This window comes from Pseudopodoces humilis, chromosome 14, assembly GCF_049639895.1.
Source record: "Pseudopodoces humilis isolate 2021_Gansu_Grassland_sample_001 chromosome 14, ASM4963989v1, whole genome shotgun sequence".
NCBI lineage: Eukaryota > Metazoa > Chordata > Aves > Passeriformes > Paridae > Pseudopodoces > Pseudopodoces humilis.
In genome coordinates this window covers 2,147,407-2,154,063 of record NC_142213.1, presented here as the reverse complement: position 1 = coordinate 2,154,063, position 6,657 = coordinate 2,147,407, and the positions used below count along the sequence as shown (strand labels likewise).

The 6,657-nt window shown below is 49.1% G+C and overlaps 1 non-coding gene across 1 annotated transcript; it reads right to left on the bottom strand.

Annotated features, from left to right (window-relative positions):
* Positions 1 to 367: 367 nt before the first annotated feature.
* On the bottom strand, positions 368 to 440 carry TRNAM-CAU (transfer RNA methionine (anticodon CAU)). Its single transcript has one exon. It is a non-coding gene; the product is annotated as a tRNA-Met (tRNA).
* Between the last annotated feature and the right edge of the window lie 6,217 nt (positions 441 to 6,657).

Here is a 6,657-nt window from a genome sequence, read left to right as displayed (position 1 = left end):
AAACCCGCCAATCAGCGCAGCTCATCTCGCCGCTGGGCCACGCCTACCGCGCGTCTCCTCCAATCAGCGCCAGCTCATCTAGGTGCGCCACGCCCCAGCCGGTACCGGACGCTGCGCGGACGCTGTTCCCTAACCGGAGCAACCGGCGTGCGCGCCCCGTAGTGGGCGGGCGGAACGCGTGCATGGCGGAGCCGGTGCCCGGTAACGGGGAGCGCTGCGGGCCCGCTGCAGGGCTGGGGGCGGGTTCGCCGCGTCCCGTCCCGCTTCCTGCTCCAATGGCATGAAAAAAAACCAGATAGTCCCTTCCCTCGGGAAAATCTGACTGCGGGAGAGGGGAGGAAAAAATAAAAAAGGAGGAAACCATCTTTGCCCCGTGTGAGGATCGAACTCACGACCTTCAGATTATGAGACTGACGCGCTACCTACTGCGCTAACGAGGCTCCTCGAGAAACGCTGTCCCGCGCACGGCTCTTGTCCCTGTGCCTCCGCCTCCCGGTGTGCGTGTCCTCACCGCCATTCCCGAGCCGCTACCTGAGAAACCTCTTTCCCTGCAAAAATCTCCTTCTCTGCATTTCTCTGTTTTGATTGTGTCAATGTTTTCTCCCCCATTCGTTCTTTTCCCTGCTTTTCTGCCAGCCAGACCTCACATTTTTTGCAAACGGCTCCTCTTTGCCACAGTGTTCCACAAGGAACATCTTGGGGTTTGTCTTTTTTTGTCTTTTTAATTTTTTTTTTTATTTTAGAAATGGCTCTTTTTTATTCCATGATCTGCAAAACAGCTGCAGAACCTTTTGGGGCTCCTAAGCATCCTCATTCTGCTGGCCAGGAATAGACCATGAGGGCTGTGCTGACAACAGGCTCGTGAGGAAATGAAGTTGCATCCACATAATTAAGAAAAATTCGAGCCAGCCTCGTTTGCTGTGAAGAGACCCTGTTCAACTGGGATTTCTGCTGTGGAATGAGCTCCCTGCTCTCAGAGAGCGCTTAGCACAAGAGGGTCCCCAGTGATGCTGGCTGAAGTGCTGCCCTGAATCCTAATGGAGCGGCCTCACCCTCAGCGAGGGTCCCCCGGCTGCAGTCGCCATGACAATCGAGCAACAAATCCCCAAACTGGCAGAAGATGGGAAAAGAGGGATTTAATTGATGCAGAAAGTCTGAGAGCATCGCCCACGAGAATCGCTGCAGGGAGGCTGCTCTGCAGAGCAAGGAGCTGGCAGAGGATGGAGGAGGAACAGCCCTATGGACACTGTAGAATCTCACAGTGGTTTGGGTTGGAAGTGACTTAAAAATCATCCCATTCCACCCCCTGCCATGGCAGGGACACCTTCCACTACCTCAGGCTACTCCAAACCCCATCCAGCCTGGTCTTGGGCATTTCCAGGGATCCAGGGACAGCCACAGCTGCACTGGGCACCTGTGCCAGGGCCTGCCCACCCTCACAGGGAACAATTCCTGCCCAGTATCCCATCTAAATCCACTCTCTGGCAGTGGGAGCCATTCCCTGTGTCCTGTCCCTCCATCCCTTGTCTCCAGTCCCTCTCCAGCTCTCCTGGAGCCCCTTTAGGCCCTGGAGGGGGCTCTGAGCTCTCCCTGGATCCTTCTCTTCCCCAAGTGAACACCTCCAGCTCTCCCAGCCTGGCTCCAGCTTTTGGAGCATTTCCCTGGCTCTTCTGGACTCTCTCCAGCAGCTCCACATCCTTCTCATGCTGGGGGCTCCAGGGCTGGACACAGCTCCAGTGAGGTTTCATGAGAGCAGAGAAGAAGGGAAAATCACCTCCCTTGTCCCAGTGCTCATTCTCCTTTTGAGTCTCACCAGACCAGATGAGATGCTCCAGTTAACCAAGGATTTTGCCAAGGATCTGATGGGCAGCTGTGGATGTCAGGGCCAGGAAACCCTGATTCCCAAAGATCTGGATGGCCCTGGGTAGGGATGATGATGAGTCCAGGCTGCCTGGCTCGTGGTGCAAACGGAGAGAAATGGAGACATTGCTCCAACCCTGGGATGAGTAAATGCTCGGCTTCTCCCAGGCTGAACGGCTGCATTCCGCCCTCCGACTCTGCCCACATGCAGGATGAAATGTCATTTTTAGTGCTGTGCTAATCCTCTGGGCCTTTGATGATGGACAAATTTAGTGCCCACAGTTCTGATTACATTACAAAAAGCTGCTCCGAGCATCTAAACCAAGGCACATGGGCAGTGAGTCACATCAACCAAACATCAAACCTTTGCAAATATGGCCAGAGCTGTTTCCCACCTGGAGAGAATCACATGGCTTTTCCCACATGTTACATTATGCTCAGGTGGTACTTAAAGGTTCTGACGCAGCTTTCTAAGGCCTTGTCATGTCTGTTTGTTTAGGAAGTGATGGATTCATGGAGGGGACAAGGGAAAGTACTGATGGCAAGGATTTTCGTGTGAATGAAACAAAAGATGTCCTGGGTGACATTGCCTGGAGCAGAACCATGGCAGTCTACAGCACACACATGCTTTCCCCCTCTTTTGCCTTTATATTTTATCTGATTTTTATTTTATTCTTTTTCCTTTTCCACTGAATGCTCCTGCTGCCTAATCACCCTACAACCTTCTCTCCTTTTCCTCACCCACCTGACCCCTATAACCTGACCCCACAGTCCTGGCTCCATGGGTGCTGAGCCACATTTCTCATCCATCAGACTTTTCCCTGGCCCACTGACCCCCTTTCCAGTCCAAGCCAGCAGAAGGCAGGACTGGAAAGGGCTGTGATGGACAGCCCAGCACAAATCCATGCCAATTCCCACAGAGCTCCATTGCCCAGTGCTGATTTTCTCCAGATGAAGAAGGGCAAAGGGCAAAGTCTGTCAGGCAGTGCCCACCTCCATCCCACACTGATGTCACCCAGAGCCCAGCAAAGCCTGAGGCAAAGCTCCCAGTGCTCTGAGTGACCACATTCCTTCTTCTGAGAGAACAGAGTGAGGGAATCCCAGCCCTTCATCACATCAGACAGGAGAAACAATTGCTGTCTCCAGTTTCCAGTGTTGTTGCGGAGCAACACAGTTTTGGAGTCTGGACACATCCAACGTCCTTGAGGTGGAGACCTGGTGCACAACAGGGTGGTTATAACTGAGTATCACCTTCAACTTCAGTCATCAAAGTCTCAAATTGCTGCTTTCTCCCCTGTCTTACCAAATCCATTATCTGAATCAGCCAGCTTTGTTTGTGACAGTAGGGAAAACAGGAAAAGTGCGTTATCATCATCTCCCATCCTCTGTGGCACTGTCTGAGCACCTTCCTTGGAAAACATTCCCAGAGTAATGGCTCGGAGCTTTCCCGTGCTGCTGTCTCAGGCAGGCAGCTCACAGCCCTTACCACAGGGCTCTCGAAAAAGGATGGAGCAACAGGGGAAATGTTATTGTTTCATTTCCCCCCAGCAATTAAGGAGCTGATGCAGCTCTCGCTGCAGTCAATTAGTCTTCACGCTCACTAAAGGGCTTTGGATGGCTCCCAAAGTTAGTGTCCTCATTTTCTGTAATCCTGGAAGTGTTTATGCCTTCCCAGGCTCTGAGTGGGGATGAGCCAGCTGATGGCATATCCAGCCAATTATAACCAGAACAGCGAGCTGAGAATGATTTATTTTCCATTTGGCAAGAGGGACAGAAAAGTATGGCAAGGCAGGCCGAGACAGATGAACAAACCCTCTCTGCGAGCCCTGTTTGCCACAGACAGTATTTACAGCATGTTTTTTTGGCATGGGCCTGCACTGAGATTTCTGCTTTGTAATAAAAAAAACAAAGACTCCTCCTGCCTCCTAAAAAACTGCTCCCATCCTTGGAGGGAGGACACATCAAAGAGCGAACATCCCAATAGAAATGCCAAGGAGGTTTGCTTTGCTTTTTGTAATGTGCATATTTGAAGCTGGAAAACAGCTCATCTTGTCCTGAGTCTATGATTTCCCACTTCCTTGCTTTCTCTGTGGACATTGATCTCAGCAGATTTTGTAGGATAAACACCACTGGGCAGGCTGGGCTCTTCAGGGAAAACCCAGAGTGCTGCAGAAAAGCTGCTGATGGCTGGGGAAGTGGTTACATCCTTCTGCTTTAGAGCAGAGCTCAGTGCCCTCTCTTTAATTGGCTCCCCACTGCCGGAGGGCAGGGATAGATGGGATATTGGGAAAGAATTCTTCCCTGGGAGGGTGGTGAGGCCCTGGAACAGGTTCCCAGAGAAGCTGTGGCTGCCTCATGCCTGGAAGTGCCCCCTGGATAGGACTTGGAGCCAGCTGGGATAGCGGAAAGCATCCCTGCCCATGGGAGTGGGTGGCACTGGATGGGCTTTAAGATGCCTTCCAACCCAAACCTTTAAGATCACTTCCAACCCCAGACATCCCATGATTCTGTGATTTATGGAAGAGGGTATGATCTTTCTTCAACGTGCTGTCCTTGCCATGAGGAATCAGTCGATCTAACGGCCTGCAGTCACCCAAGCCGTCACAGTTCTTGTCCCTCCAGCTTTTCCCCCAGTCCAGCCTAAACAATTTAGTTCCATTCAACACCTGAAGCAGCTCAGTTGGCAGGAGGATTCTCCTGCTCTGGAGGGATGCTGGGGGTGCTGTTCCTGATCCGTGCTTGTGCAATCCCAGGCAGCTCACAGAACCTCTCAGTGTCAGCCAGGAGAGTGTTTTCTGAACTACAGACGACGTAGTGCTCAGCTAATATTTGAACACGTGGGGGATTGCTTCAATGCTAGGAGTACCAAAAATCAGGGGAAGACCTTGTTACACGCTGTGTTGTTCCACGATTTCCCCGCTCTGCCTCCCGCGCTCGCACTGCTATTGATGCTTGCCAAGATATTATGGATTTTCTGAGTGAAAAGCAGTACACAAACACAACTCACTGCTGCTTACAACAACTAATTTACCCTGTTCCGTCGTGAGAGCAACATCTCCCATTTAAAACTAGATCCTGGAGCCAAGAGCTGTTTGCTGGAACAGCAGGAACAGCAGGAACTGATGTCAGTTATGGTAGCCAGCAATGATGTCTTGGGCAATCCTTCGTGCAGGGGGAGTGCAGTGAGTTTTTAGCCAAACATTCGATGCAAATGATGGTTTTGTGATGATATTGCATGTATCTGTGTGTTAGCTTGGATTTGCCACCCAAAAAGCATGTCTAATAGTCTAGAACATGTGATATTCCAAAAGACAGTGTTGTGCTCCCACTGAGGGATGGGCTCAGCTGTTGTTAGACCCCAGAGAAAACCCACCCAGTCAAAGTGTGGGTTTTCTCTCTAGCTTCACTTCTCTCAAATTACACTTTTCTACTCTCAAAACAGATATTTTGCCATTCTCACCACTTCTTCCTAAAGTTCTCCTAACTCAGAAGGTGAAATTTGAAGTGTGGGAATTTGTTCTTAAGGGTTGCCACCATCTTGAGGCAAATTTAAGATGAAAACTTCCCAGAAGAGTTATTTTAAGGCACTGCAAACAATTCTCTACAGTTGGATTCTGCCTGAAAATCTCCAATAGCAGCTGGGTAATGGCTGCACGCTTATAAAAAAACCAAACCCACATTAATCTTGAGCTGAGCTGAATCGATAAGAACAATTTGTGAGAAAAGAACTGAGGGGAGGTATTTTAACTCAGGTTGAAATGCTAGTTATTATCAGCACAGTGTCCTTCCTTTTATTTTATGGGGCTTTTCTCTCTGTGTTCCTGGTGAATTTAATACTGCTGACAGCTGCTGAGCTCCCAGCCCCACACAGTGAGTGCTGTCTTCCAGGAAGAGTGCAGCACTGCAGAGGAACAGCTTTGTCTGCTCCTTGGGGAAAAAAAAAGCACCTTTTCAGTCCCATTGTACCAGAAAAATGAGAGGATGATTTATTATTCTGAATGTGAAATATACTCGTTTTATTGTGAGGCAGCTCATGTGGGAAAAAAATAGGAAAAGTGGGAGTTTTTCCCAAGGGAAATGCTGTGATTATCAACCATGGTTTGGAGTCACTGTTCATACTGGATTTTTAACAAAAATACACCAACCCAACCTTGTGGAAGATAGAACAGTTGGAAAAACCTGTTTTGCTTTTTTTTTTTCTTAGTATTTAATCTGGTATATTAGGTGCACACAGGAGGATCTGAGCTGGAATCCAAACCCAGCCTGTGCTCTAACCTGCTTTGTAAATTTGGGAAATCACATTTCCTTTGCCTCATGCAAAACTAGGGCTGACAGGGATTGTAGGGGATTATTTACCCCATTTTCTCCCTGAGATCAGAATGATTCTCCCTGGACTCTTCAGAGCAGATCTTTTACTGATATCTCTTAGATATTATTCAGATTCATTAGATACCAATATCTAATATTAAATAAAAACATCCAAAGGTGATTATTCCATTTCTTTCCTAGGGAATTTCTTCTGGTGCTCAACAATTCTTAACCTTAGCCCAGTTCCCAATTTCTATGGCCTTTTCCAAGCTGTAAACTCATTATTTCTCATCCTGGTCCGATGCAGGCAAGAGCTAATTCCCTCCTGCTCTGCAGAAGCCTTTTGCATATTTGAAGACAATGTAACATCCCCTTTGGGTTAAGTCTCCTCTTCCTCAGCCCAAATGCTTTCCAAAGCGTTCTAAGGCCAGGATAAAAATGCTCTGCAGCTCCATTTTTGAAAGGCTCTGTTCCAGCGCTGTCGCCGAG